A 15,204-nucleotide genomic window follows, 5' to 3' on the forward strand; every position below is an offset into this window, starting at 1 on the left:
AACTAGAGGCCTGGTGCATGAAAATTCAGGCACTGGACGGGGGTGTCCCTCAGCCCGGCCTGCCCCCTCTTACAGTTCGGGTGCCCTCAGGGGTGGGAGGTGACCCAGCAATCAGGGGAAGGCAACGCCCCCATCACACCTCTGCTGCTGCCACTGCCAGCAGTGCAAGCCTCAGCCAGCCCTGGTTACCTGAGCCTTGGGCGGCCCTGGGCGGCTGGGAAGCTGCCATCCGAGGCTTGCCTGTGCCTCATGCATCGGCTGGGCAGCTGCCATCTGAGGCTTGCCTGTATCTCGGGCTGGCTCTGGGCGACTGGGGGACTCTAGAGGCAGGGGCCTGGCAGGGTTGAGGGGACTGGGCGCCGCCATCTTGTGGCTGTGGGCACTGCCATCTTTGAGGGTGTGGCAGTCAATTAGCATATTCCCTCCTTATTGGCTGTGGGAGCTGCCATCTTTGAGGGTGTGACAGTCAATTAGCATATCCCCTCCTTATTGGCTGTGGGCGCTGCCATATTTGTGATGGTGTGAGGGTCAATTAGCATATTACCTCTTTATTAGATAGGAGAGACACTTAAGTTGCTTCCATATCTTGACTATTGTGATGCTGCAATGAATATAAATAAGGGTTCATATATCTCTTTGAATTAGTGTTTTTGTTTCTTTTTCAGATAAATGTAAGCATATCTCTTTTTACTGCGCCTTGTTTTATTGCACTGCACAGATATTGAGTTTTATCAACAGCAGGGCCAGACTCTCGACAGCAAAAGGCTGATGGTTCAGATGGTGGTTAGTATTTTTTAGTAATAAAGTGTTTTTTAATTAAGGTATGTACATTGTTTGTTTACACATATGCTTTTGCATGCTTAATAGACTACAGTGTAGTATAAACATAAATTTTATTTGTACTGGGAAACCAAAAAGTTTGTGTTACTCAGTTTATTATGATATCTGCTTTATTGTGGTGGTCTGGAACTGAACCCACAGTGTTTCTGCTGTATGCTTGTACCCAGAAGTGGACTTGTTGGATCATTTGGCAGTTCTATTTTTAATTTTTTGGGGTACCTCCACACTGTTTTCCATTTTGCATTCCCTCCAACAGTGTAGAAGGGTACCCTTTTCTACACATCCTTGTTTTTTGTTGTCTTTTTGATAACAGCCATTCTGACAGGTATGAATTGTGGTTTGATTTACAGTTCTCTAATTATTAGTGATATCAAGCATATTTTCATGTGCTTATTGGCCATCTCTATGTCTTTTTGGAAAAATGTCTATTCAAGTCCTCTGCTCATTTTTTTAAATTGAGTTGTTTGTTTGTCTGTAGATTCCTTTGGGTAATATAGACATTTTAATAATAATAATCCTTCCAATCAATAAGCATGGTTTATTTTCCCATTTATTTATGTCATCTTCAATTTCTTTCATCACTATTCCACAGTTTTCAGAGTATAGGCCTTTTACTTCCTTGGTTAAATTTATTCCTAGGTATTTTATTCTTCCTAATGCAATTGTAAATGGGATTGTTTATTTCTCTTTCTGATAGCTTGTTAGTGTATACAAATGCGACTGATTTCTGTATGTTAATTTTGTATCCTGTGATTTCACTGAATTAATTTTTTACTTCCAATAGTTTTTTGGTGGAGGCTTTAGGGTTTTCTATACATAGTGTCATGCCATTGGCAAAGAGTGATTATTTTACTTCTTCCTTTTCAATTTGAAAGCCTCTATATTTTTTTCTTGCCTAATTGTTGTGGCTAGGACTTCTAAAATGATATTGAATAAATTTGGAGAGGGAGGCTGAATATTTTCTAGAAGGTTGGGAGAAATGGCAAAGTACAAGTTGTGAGAAAGAAATGGAGCTGATATATTTCAAGCCCTATGCAGCTGGCCAGAGGAAGTTGTTAAATGGGAAAATGGAGCAGGGGTACAGGGAAAAGAAGCTTGGTGCTAGTTTGGGGAATTTGGATTTGCTTTATAGATGTTGGGAATACAATTTGGGGATTCTGTTTGTTCCAGATTAATCCTAATTCCTTTCAGGACTTGCTCGTTCGAATCTGGGGATATCTTTAATTGCCCTGCAATGAGGGCAGATGACAAGTGTATGTATGAGTGTGAGTCTGTGTGTCTGGGGGTTGTGGGGTGTTGCATTGCCTAGTCCTCCTCTTAATCAAAATGTCTTCCTGCTCCTCTGGCCTGAACCTCTACCTTTCCTACCAGCCTGGGCTGAGATCCTGCTCCTGTGTGTGGCGGTGACTCAGGGAGAGGATGGGGAAGGGCTGCGCAGGATGTGCTGGGTCGCTGCCAGGGGGACTCCAGGTGGGTCTGTGCATGAAGCACCGCTATTCCTGAGGAGATACCTACCCGATGAATCTGCATTCGAACAATGTAGTTTTGTTGTTATGTTAACGGAGCTGCCACTTAACTGAAAGCTTATAGCAGCCCTAACAGTCACTGGTTTTCCCATGGAAAGCGGAAAAGGCAAGGGCAGTGAAGGGACTGTCTGCTGTCCTGCTTGCTCTTCCTCCCCTGAAAGACGGATAATGTGACTGGGGATAATAACCCCCACAGGGCCACAGACTAAGGCCTTCCTGGATCCTAGAGAATCCTAAGCAGGGAATGAAGCAGACAAGGACAGGAGTTCCCTCTTTCATGGCAGGGAGGTTCTTTCTAGGCCTGATAAGCTCGAGGGGTTTCTTTTCAAACCTCACTCCCCCTTTGATACCCATGTCCTCCTGATACAGAAATTTAACATAAGGCTGCCAAGTGCCCAGGATGGCTAGACACAAGACACAAAGAGGGCCCTAGGGAAAGAGTTTGGCTCTGAATAACATCTGTCCAAAAGTGGTTGGCCTGCGCCTGGTAGGGAGACACCTGGCTACTTGGGTGGTGAACATTTGGGGAAGGGGGTGGAGTGACATGGCTATGGTGCCTTGCCTCCATTAACACTAATATCAACCATGATGACACCCACAAGTGTTACAATATGTGACATGTAATATTAACACGAGAAGAACTCGATTTCGTGTTCTCTTTCAGTGATTGATGATGATAATGACAATGACGATGATTATGTTTTAAAGCGATTCTGCGTAAGGCTGAGCGGTGTGGATCACTATCTCCACTGTACAGTGAAGGAAATGAGTCAGCCAGGAAAGTTCACTCAGTGACAACTGGAAAGGTCACCATGTTTCCCATGAAACGAGTTCACATTGTGCAAGACCGGGAAGATGTTGACTAAGGTTGAATCATATGAAATTGCAGATACATGGCACATTTCTTACACACAAAGATGGCAGTTTCATAAGTCCATCTACAAATTATTGTGGCAGCAGGCTGTCCTTTCTACCTTTTATAACATAAGGTGTTTGGGGTTGTTTTATATTTATTTAGAATAGTCATGCCTGGTTTTACCCCCATGGTAGGATAGGTTTATTTTTCAATTCTAGGGAGGAAGCCCAGTCTCTCGTGCTCAGACCATGATGGCCAGTAGTTCCCTTCCTCAGCTCTCAGGCTGCTGTTCCGGGAAGCTTTGCTCTGGAAGTGCAGCCCTGCTCAGTGGCCGAGCAGTTCCTGACCCAGGTGGCAGATTATCAGTTCCCCCCGTCTTTCCATGGTTGGACTCTGCACACAGTCTGGCTTCCCTGAGCCCAGAGTCCATGTGCCAGGGGTGACCTCTGGGCACCCCACAGCCATCACTCTATAATGCACCTTCTCAGTGCAAGCCATGTCCTAGTACATATAGCCACCTTGGTTTCCTGATGCAACCACTCTTTTTCTTCTTCAGGTTCAGTAGTGCTGTGAATCCAAGCCAGCTTGGCACCCGATGAGCTTTTTGCTCTTTCATCCACTGAGAGACTAGACTTGTCCCCAATATTCCAGCCACTGGCTGGTGTCCTGCTTCAAAGTGGATGGACCATCTAGACTCATGGCACTTCTCCTTCCATCTCTGACCAACTCCCCAGGCATCACTCACCCCAATCACATCAGACGTTCACAATCTCCTTTGTACGCTGACCTCCTCACCTAGAGGGCCACATTTCTTGGCTTTCTTCCAAGACCCAGCATGACTCACAGGATCCCTCCCACAGCAAAGACGTGAAACCTTTCTAGATGGCCTTCTGGGTCACTCTCAGATGGGGCAATGACCACATTACCAATAGTTGACTTTGGCTGACCCTCTTCCACTTACATGCTGGGAAAGAATCCCATTTTGTGATGGTAATTATGTGGACACAGAGCAGATGGGAGAGAACCAATAGCAGCCAGTAAGAAGCAACACAGGGAGAAGAGACCACAGAGCAGATATTGGGGGTGGAAGGGGATGGTCACAGTTGTGGCTGTAACCCTGGTCCTCTCAGGTGGGGCTTACCTATGTGTGGTGGGGAGAAACTGGGAACGTTGGCCTGACACTTTGGCATATGAAAACCAATAAGAAAAATCATGGAAAATGCCTTTTAGTGGCCTAGTTGCTTTACAAACCATTTTTCCCCTCCACAATCAGTTAGAAAGAAACATAAGGGAAAGGTGATTTGGGAATTGGGAGTTGTTGTTCAGTTCAGAAGTGCTTTCTGAAAAATAACAATTTCTTCTTTTCCCTTTCAGATGACAAGAATAATGTTTCATTTCAATGTATTCCTTCCCATCTTTTTTTTTGATACAAATATTACAAAGTAATAAATAAACAATCCTATATAATAAAAGCATAATATACAAATCGACTGAACGGCTGAACAGCGGAATGACCATCTGGGACCACGATTGGTCGGGGCCCGGCCATCGCCCCATGATCGCCCTGCAGAGGGAGGCCCAGGCCACCAACTGATGGGCTGCAGCAGGTGGGTGGGGCCTCCCTCTGCAAGGGAAGCCTGGGTCCAGGAGGGAAGCTGGTGCTGGCAGCCCGGGGAAGGAAGGCCTACTCTTTTTTTTTTTTTTTTTTTTTTCTTTTTAAATTTCTTTATTGATTAAGGTGTCACATATTTGTCCTCATCCCCCCATTCCTATCCCCCCCCTCCCCACGCATGCCCCAACTCCCTGTTGAACTTAACCATTGGATAGGATCATATGCATGCATACAAGTCCTTTGGTTGAACTCTCCCCCTCCCCCCACCCTCCCCTATCCTCCCTCTGAGGCCCGATAGTCCGATCGATGCCTCCTTGCTTCTGGTTCTGTTCTTGTTCCTCAGTCTATGTTGTTCATCATTTCCCCTAGATGAGCGAGATCATATGTCACTAGATATATACTTATGAGAACTGAATGTGAGACAAGCAATAATAGTTATGCTGACAGGCAAATGAATCAGTCTGTAGTGAGTTTCTTTCTGGACCAACAGTTCTTTTGAGACCCAATTTCAATGTCCACCAGTTCCTTATGTGTACATGTCAGCACTGACCCCTCAGCTCTGGATGGTGGACAAATGGTGGTAACGGAGGTCCGACTCCCTCTGGTTTGGTCTCGGCCGGACCCAGGGGCACGGCTTCACCCGGACTAAGGGGCACGTGGCCTCACCCGGATCTAGGGACACATGGTCTCACCCGGACCCAGGGACGCTTGGCCTCTCCCAGACCCAGGGGCACGTGGCCTCACCCGGGCCTCGGTGCACGAGGCCTCACCCGGATCCAGGGACACATGGTCTCACCCGGACCCAGGCGCGCTTGGCCTCCCCCAGACCCAGGGGCACGTGGCCTCACCCGGGCCTAGGTGCACGAGGCCTCCCCCGGATCCAGGGACACATGGTCTCACCCGGACCCAGGCGCGCTTGGCCTCCCCCAGACCCAGGGGCACGTGGCCTCACCCGGGCCTAGGTGCACGAGGCCTCCCCCGGATCCAGGGACACATGGTCTCACCCGGACCCAGGGACGCTTGTCCTCTCCCAGACCCAGGGGCACGTGGCCTCACCCGGGCCTAGGTGCACGAGGCCTCACCCGGATCCAGGGACACATGGTCTCGCCCGGACCCAGGGGTGCGTGGCCTCTCTCAGAGCCAGGGGCACGTGGCCTCACCTGGACCTAGGTGCACGAGGCCTCACCCGGATCCAGGGACACATGGTCTCACCCGGACCCAGGCGCGCTTGGCCTCCCCCAGACCCAGGGGCACGTGGCCTCACCCGGGCCTAGGTGCACGAGGCCTCCCCCGGATCCAGGGACACATGGTCTCACCCGGACCCAGGGACGCTTGTCCTCTCCCAGACCCAGGGGCACATGGCCTCACCCGGACCTAGGTGCACGAGGCCTCACCCGGATCCAGGGACACATGGTCTCACCCGGACCCAGGGACGCTTGGCCTCTCCCAGCCCCAGGGGCACGTGGCCTCACCCGGGCCTAGGTACACGAGGCCTCACCCAGATCCAGGGACACATGGTCTCACCCGGACCCAGGGACGCTTGGCCTCTCCCAGACCCAGGGGCACGTGGCCTCACCCGGGTCTGGGTGTACGAGGCCTCACCCGGATCCAGGGACACATGGTCTCACCCGGACCCAGGGACACTTGTCCTCTCCCAGACCCAGGGGCACGTGGCCTCACCCGGGCCTAGGTGCACGAGGCCTCACCCAGATCCAGGGACACATGGTCTCACCCCGGACCCAGGGACGCCTGGCCTCTCCCAGACCCAGGGGCACGTGGCCTCACCCGGGCCTAGGCGCACAAGGCCTCACCCGGATCCAGGGACACACGGTCTCACCCGGACCCAGGGACGGAAGGCCTACTCTTGCACGAATTTCATGCATCAGGCCTCTAGTAACATAATATTTATAAGGAGAAAAGAAGAACACATCAGGAGCTTTCACTAGGCAAGCACTAAGTATTTTTCCTTCCCTGATTTTGATTATGAGAAGAGGCACAAGATTATATGACTGTTAAAAGCTAAACTGAGTCACATTAAAAATGTTAAGTCTCCTGAGCAAAAGTAGATTAGAATGGGGGAGAGAGCCAAATGAGAAGTGGTAGGAACGTTCCATCAGCAGGAGCTCCGGGAGAGACTTTTATAGAGAAAAGGCAGAAACAAAGCAAGAGAATTATTGATTGGCTATAGCTTAACGTCTAGTTGGCTGTTTGGGATTGGCTGTCCTTAGGTTTCAATTTTGTAACCTTGAGGCATTTAGGCACCTCAGTCTATGGCCTCCTAGTTTAATTAATTTAATATGACTCAGGTCCCCACTCTATCATAAACTAGCAGTCCATCGCCTTTGGTGGCCTCCATCTGCTCATTATCAGGATGTGAGGGTAGACAGATAAACCAGAGGCTGATTCCACTGTTCCTGCCAGTGAGTGTGGGATGCCTACTGCAGCCTTGAACTCCTCTAGCCTATGTCTGTAATGCACCCGACCCCACTTTGCAGCTATTAGCACACACATGTTCATATGGTTTCCTAGAGGGCTAAGTTCATGTATTAGATTTAAATAAAATTTTATTTTGAAAATTTTCAAATGTGTTGAACATAAAACATTTGAATATAGAAAAACTCCAGGGACTTATCACCCCAAATTAACAAATATTAACATTTTGCAGTATCTGTGTCAGAGTTTTTAAAAATAAAAAGTATTATCGTTTTCTTACTCCCTCCTCAGAGGTAACTACTACCTGTACATGTTATAATGCGCTAACTACCTGCAGATGTATTCATCAGCAAACGTGTTTTAAAAATTTACACAAGTAGTATCAAACTGTTTATATCAGTCTGAAACTTGCTTCTTGATCTTAAATTTATATTTTTGAGACTTATCCATACTACGATTCTGGTAACCATGTAATAGCTCTAATGTATTCATTTCAACTGTCATATAGAATTTCATAGTATAGATATCTTATAATTCATTTAGTTATTTACCTGTCTAGTAGACATTTTATTTAAGATTATAACAAATAATGCTGCTGTAAACACTTTGTGCATGTTCCCTTGTGCTCCTGTGCAAGAACCTCCCTGAGCACACCTGCCGAGGTGGAGTTTCTTGAGTGCAGAGGAGGAGCAGTTTCAGCTGCACTCTGTATTGCCAAATTGTTCTTCAAAGCAGGTGTGCCAAACTTCTCTTTTCCCGAATCCTTATTAAACTCTGTACTATCAAACTTGGAAATTGCTCCCATTCTGATGGTTATGCCATGTTACCCCATTGTTGTTTTAATGTGCATTTACATATTCATATATTTTTTGTCCGTGCAGATTTCTTCACCTGGGAATTATATATTCTTATCTGTATCAGACAGAGTCCTGACAGAATACAGATGGCACACTTAAATTATAATAATTTAAAGGAATTGTTTACCAAGTTGAGGGCAAGTTGGTTTTTTTCAATGGTTAAGAAACTTCTTTAGTAGTTCTAATTTGCTATAAAGTTTTTTGTTGTTTATTTTTTGAGAGAGTGACAGTCATTTCCAGAGCAAGGACTGTGATTTTTAAAGGTCCTTTCCTTTTCCTCTCCGCCTTATTCCTGGAAGTGGGATTGTACAAATGGTTCTGGGGCAGCAGGCATGTTTGCTTTGAATTTTCCCCCAGGAAGGTTACCATCAGTTGAGCCTCCAAGAATGATTCCCCCCATCCTGCTATCTTCATTTGCAAGATATGCTGCTTATCTTTTGATGGGGGCAATTTACCCATTCTTTCTCCTATACAGTATTTGCATTCATTTGAAATTATGTATTGCTTCCTTCTATCTTCCTCCCCTCCTTCCTTTCCTCTTTGAAGTCAGTTAAACTTGGGTTCAAATTCTAGCTCTGTCACTTTTCTAACCTCTCCAAACTACAATCAAGCTCCAATAGCTTCCTGATCTATAAAGGAGTGATAATACATACCATGACCACACACACACACATGCATACACATATACATACATATGCATAGCCATACATACAGACATAGATGATTAATAAACATATGCAAACTGGACACATGGAAGATGCTCAACAAATGGTAGCTCTTTGTTGTTGCCATGATTAAGCACCTACTATGTGCATGCAATAGGCACTAAAGAGAAATAAGAATTGGCTCTGCTTTAGAGAGGCATTTAGACTTGTTTGTAAACCAAGAAGTACAATGATGTGTTCTAGTCACCATTACAAATGTCTGCAAAAGGTAGAACTGGAGCTGAAGGAAGGAAACTGGGAGGAAGTTTATTTAAAAATCTTAAGAGAAGAAGGCTGTGCACCAAATGCTAATGAGTAGGTGTCTCCCAGGCAGATTGGAAGAGGGGGTTCTTTAAGCAGAGAGCACTGTACAAGCAAAACAATATGAATGAAGTAAGACATCATATTTGTAAGAAAGCAGCTTGGTACATAAGGCATAAACTAGGAGGATAATGGTTGGGAAAATGTAAGGTAAGACAGTGGGGAGGGCCGAGACTTTTAAATGCTCTTCTATGAAAGTACATTTTGAATAAAGTCCTGTAGACATGAAAAGCCATTGAAGGGTTCAGAGCAGAAGAGTAATCGAATCTGATTTGCATTTTGGAAAAGATTGTACTGGGGTCATTTGGGAAATTGGAAGGTTTGCATGCTGTTTAAGAGTGTGAGTTCTGTTGTCTGACAAAATGAGCTGGAATCCTTGGTGCCTCCATTTACTAGTTTGACAACTTAAGCTATTGATTTAACCCCTCTAAGTCTTAATACCCCTTTCTATAAAGTAGAATTAATTATATGCTTATCTCATAGAGTTTGGAGGATTAAATGAGATAATTCACACAAAGAATTTGGTGCAGTGCCAGGCATCTAGCAAGCAAAGAGAGTCAGTAGAAACCCAGGGCCCTTCCCTAGTCCATAGGCCTTTGAAACCATCTAACTCTTTTCCAGAAGAGAGCTTACCCTTTGGCATTGCGCAGTCCTCTGGGACAGAGTTGATGCTAACCTGGGTGAGCTGCGTGGATGACTTAATTCTGGTAAAGGAAGGGCAAGAAAAATATGAAGTATAATAGAAACAGACAGAAACGACTAACGAAGGGTTCATGATCTTTTTATGTGATGTCACAAAATGTACATGAGAAAAAAGAATTCAGAATATTTAAAATGCAAAGATGCCAAGTGGACATAATGCTAAGTGTTAGGACATTAAGAGCATGAATATGGTTAATCTGACCTCTCTGGGAACCATTGCCGAAATAGTCCTTATGGACATTGTGTAATTTATTTTTATGACATGCATTCAAGGGAAATGTTCAATCCAAGGCTACACAGTTCATTTTGAACATCTAAATTCAAGACTAGCATATGGCATTCCTATCCATTCTCACCGGGGCCTTGTTGCAATATGGGAATCCTTGAGAAAAGATGGAAGTGGAAGAAAGGAAATGGTGTCAATGGGAATATCCCTGTCCCTGGCATTGCTCCCCTAGTGTTTGGTTTTCACCTCATTCCAGCAGATATTAACATGGCCTAATAGTTGCTTGGACAATTTATTGGTGTTTCTACTGCAAACAGAAGAGTTCAGTTAGCTTGGACGGTATTGGAAATCCTGCCTGAAGAATGAGGCTTTAATTTAATAGACAAATTAATTCTGACAGTTGTAGGAGAGAAGAATGGGTGCTTCTGAACAAATTAATACAAATCTGTATTTCTGCATATCACAGCTCGTCAGACTCCTGCCAGACGGGCACTGCAGGGATGCTCAGCCTCCTGCTGATGCCTGGGTGGGTCTGCCTGGTAACCAGAGCTTCCTTAACATGGCCCTCCGATGGACGATTTGCTAACTGGTTTGGGCTGCTATCAGGATGTGCTTCTTTGGTGCTTTGAAGACTAATATTGTTTTATTTTTCAAAATGAAGTCAAATAAATCAAGGACAAGGAAGTCAGAACATGTGTGTGGGAGCATGGTTACACAGAGGGATACACTCTGGACAGGCTGCCCATCAACTTGAGCAACTCGTGCATAACTTGAACACCTGGGCCAAGACCTTGGGAAAGTCCCTTTGCCTGTCTGGCTTCAAATCCTTATGCCAAGAAGTGACTCCTTGCTACGGGACAGAATAAAACCCACCCTTTGTAAATGGGGCGATTAAGGCTCCCAGTGTCTGGTTCTAACCCCTCTTTCCCACCTTTCATTCTCTTTCCTCAGCACCCTTTATATACTCTCTGATTGATTTGAATCCGTGAGAATAAGATCTGTGAGTGCAATTCATGTTTTTGTGCACTGCCCTCCCCCGCACTCACTTATTTTTTTAATGAAGATGTTGTCTGTTAGACAGCACAGCATTCCTGTCTGTTCCACTGATTTCTGTCAATCCAGTGCTGGGACAGAGTGTGCCTTCAAACATATTTATAGAGTGAATAAATGAATGAATAAATAAATGCTGCTTTGTAATAAAATAATGTTTTTTTAAAAAAACTAGAAAAAGTTTGAAACAAATCTGTACTCAGTTTAAGGAAACTTCCATAAACATAAGAGAACACATAAGATTCTGAGAAACGTGGGTCCTCATCCTAAATCTGCCACCATGTGACACAGAGGAAGCTTTAAATTCCTTCCCAGCCTTAATGCTTTCGTTTATTTTCGATTCTCTGTGTCTGTGGATGCCCAGTGCCAACTAGCTACACTGCCAGGATACCTTGAATGTCACAGTGAATCTAATAGAAATCTGTCCTTCTTTGGAAAGGTTTTATGGAAGATGTGAGCTCTGAGAAAGGGTTCAGGGGAGGGAAGGTGGTCCCTAATTTATTAGACACGTTTACAGAGATTACAGGGAAAAGTATTAGAAAGCATACCAGCTTAGTGGAGATGCGAGAAAAAGAGCAAACTCAAGATAGCAGGTATGGGACAATGGGATAACGCACCAGTTCTTCTCATGAATTGTCTTTTCCCATGTAAGCAGATGACCCTATATGCCCACATGCAAACTCAGAGTTCAAGTCGTGTGGATACATTTAAACAATTATGGTTTAAAATTTTTGGGAAAAATATTGTTATTCTCTCTCTCTCTCGGGCTCTCTCTCTCTCCCTCTATCTCCGTAATCTCTCTTTCTCTGTTCCCTCAATCTCTCCCTCCCTCCCTCCCCCCCCCCTCTCTCTCTCTCTCTCTCTCTCTCTATCCTTATAGCCCAGTATATTATTCTTTATCTCTGGGCCATTTAATGAGGATTCAAAGATTAATAAAGCAAATACATTAAAATGCCCTTAGCTTAGTAGAAAGACCTTTTCAGCTTGCTGGGAAGTTACTCAGAATTCTGTGCAGCTCAGACTCCCAGGAGAAGAGAAAGGGATCCATTTCATCTGCCTTTCCCTGTCTGGGTTTATGCTCAAGGCCACAAGGGCACTTCCCTCGTGAGATTGTGGGAGGAGCCATTGTGCTTTCATAGCGTGTGAAATTTCTAGCAGACTTTATTTTAGAAAAGATCAAGGCTCTGAAGAAGAAAGAGGCTCGATTGGCAGACAGCCCCATAAAGTCATATTCCATATTGTCTTCGCACTTAGTATTCAGTGGGAAGACTCTTCACAGTTCTGTCAGTAGCATTTCCTGTTAGGAAAAAAGTAGCTAGATCCTTAGAGGATTCATTTCTCACCATCAACGGAAACCAATCAATCAATAGGGGTCTTAAAAATTATTAATTAGTAGGCTAATATTTAGAGCAGTTTTAGGTTTACAGAAAGATTGAGCAGAAAGTACAGAGAGCTGTGTATATTCTCTCTTTCCTCCCTCCCCATTTTTCAATTATTAATATCTTGCAGTAGGGCAGTGTATTTCTTATAATTAAACTAGAGAACCGGTGCACAAAATTTGTGCATGAGAGGTCCTGGATTGCGAGAGTATATCTGACTGGCAGTCAGACATACCTTTCGCAATCCGGGACGTCTGACTCCTAACCACTCGCCTGCCTGCCTGATCACCCCTAATTGCTTGCCTACCTGCCTGATTGCCCCTAACTGCCTCTGCTTTGGCCTCTGCTGCCACAGCTTTGTCCAGAAGAACATCTGGAATGATGTCTGAAAGATCATTCGGCTGTCTGGTCTAATTAGCATATTATGCTTTTATTATTATAGATATAGATAATGAATAGTGATATATTTATTACCTAATGTCCATAATTTAAATTAGGATTCACTCTTTTTGTTGTATAGCTCTATGGGTTTGACAAATGTATAATAAGTGTATCCACTATTCTAGTATCATACAGAATAGTTTCACTGCCCTAAATATCCCCTGTGCTTTTCTATTCCCCATTCTTTCCCTCCCTCCCGCCCCAAGCACCCTGGCAACCACTGATCTTTTTACTCTCTCTATAGATTTGCCTTTTTCAGAATGTTATACAGTTGAAAATATACAGCACATAATCTTTTAAACTGGCTTCTTTTACTTATTTGTATGCATTCAAATTCATCCAGGCCTTTTGTATCTTGCCAGCTCATTGTTTTTTATACCCAAACTAGCGTTCCCATTGCAGGAAAAATCCTGCAATAGGGTTTCCTGCTGCACTCTACCCTGCCCCGCCTCCGCTCCTCCCTTGTTCCCGGCTGCCTTCTCCGCCAGCCCGCCCCGCTCTCCTTCCTTCTCCCCCAGCCCCGCCTCCGCTCCTCCCTTCTCCTCCCCCTGGCTTGCTTGCTTCTCCGCAGCTTTGCTCCCTTCAGCATCTCTTGGCTTCTTTCTAAGCTGTCTTGATATGCAAATTAGCCACCATCTTTGTTGGGGTAATTTGTATACTCATCCTGATTGGTTGGTGGGCGTGGCTTGGGCATAGCGAAGGTGCGGTCAATTTGCATATTTGTCTATTATTAGGTAGGATAATGTTCCATTATGGATGTACCAGTTTCTTCATCCATTCACCTACTGAAGGATATCTTGTTTGCTTCCAAGTTCTGGCAATTATGAATAGAGCTTCTATAAACATTTGTGTGCTGGTTTTTGTGTGGACCTAAGTTTTTCACTTATTTGAGTAAATAGCAAGGAGTGCAATTGCTGGATCATATGGTAAGAATATGTTTAACTTTGTAAGGAAGAGCCAAACAATTTTCCAAAGTGGTTGCACCATTTTACATCTCCACCAGCAATGAATAAGAGTGCCTGTTACTCCACACTCCCCCTCTTCTTCTTCTTCCTCTTCTTCTTCTTCTTCTTCTTCTTCTTCTTCTTCTTCTTCTTCTTCTTCTTTAGAGGTAGAAGAACTAATTCCTAGAAGAAATGGGCTTCAGCAAAAAGTTATGAAGGTAAAGGAAGGGCCCTTGGAGCCTGGAGTTGGGGGCAGGGGAGCAGGGAAAGGGAAAAGGAAAGGCACAGATGTGCTTTTATTTATTCCTATTTATTTATTCTTTTGCTAACCACTGATTTCCATCTGCAATCATTGTTTAAGATAAGAAACAGTAGGTGAACGGAAGTACCAGCACTGGCCTTGTGCTATGGACATGACGATTGGCTGGGACACAGAGACAGGCACCAGCTGGGCCACAGCTGACAGACACGGCTAGCCCGCCCTCTCCGGGAAGACCCTGCAGCACCTCACATGGCTGGTCCACGGCCTCAAAGTTGGACTCATTCCCGTAGTAGGTTATTTAATAATAAGCTGTCTCCGGGGATCACAGCTCCCAAGAAGTTCAACTTTAGCTTTGTTGTTCTTAACTTGATTACTTTTTCTAGTCAAATCTCTCAGGTTGCTTTCATACACACATAGTATGTAATCAGATGTGGCAAAGTCTTCTGTAACAACCTGTCTTGCTTGTGGACTGTGTCAATGCCATATTTCTTAGGCAGCTCACAGCTCTTGGAACTGGTGACCAGCTCACGTTCCCTCAGGGAGCTGTCAATGGCCCACTTGTCTGAAACATTTGAATCAGTTACAAGTTTTCTAAAAACTGCCTCTGCAATGAGTGAACGACAGATGTTACCCAAACACATAAACAGCACAGACTTAGGCACCTGCTCGGCCATCTTCCCACTCAAACACTTGCCCATTTTTTAATTGGGTTGTTTTTGTACTGTTGACTTAAAAAATCTTTGTATATTTTGTATCAGTAAGTTTTAAGGAGCTCCTTCTGCGGTGACAAGTCGTGGGGCCACAGAATGTACCAAGTATATCCTGTCCTCACTAGACTTATCACCTAGTTGAGAATCTGAGTAAAATTAACACATGAAACAGAAAAGCCCTAGACCACAGGTGATTGGTCATTGTAAATGCATTCATTTTAGTTTATGAGATACAGTCTACAGTCCCACTTAGATTTGTTTTATGATCCTTTAGGTTGAGTGGAGTGTCACAGCTCTTTTATTTTTGAATATTTCTTATACCCTCCTCCCAATACACATAA

The 15,204-nt window shown here is 44.7% G+C and overlaps 1 pseudogene; it reads right to left on the bottom strand.

Annotated features, from left to right (window-relative positions):
* Nucleotides 1-14,363: 14,363 nt before the first annotated feature.
* LOC103305328 (low molecular weight phosphotyrosine protein phosphatase-like) lies at nucleotides 14,364-14,827 on the bottom strand (annotated as a pseudogene).
* Between the last annotated feature and the right edge of the window lie 377 nt (nucleotides 14,828-15,204).

This window comes from Eptesicus fuscus, chromosome 4 (genome assembly GCF_027574615.1).
Source record: "Eptesicus fuscus isolate TK198812 chromosome 4, DD_ASM_mEF_20220401, whole genome shotgun sequence".
NCBI lineage: Eukaryota > Metazoa > Chordata > Mammalia > Chiroptera > Vespertilionidae > Eptesicus > Eptesicus fuscus.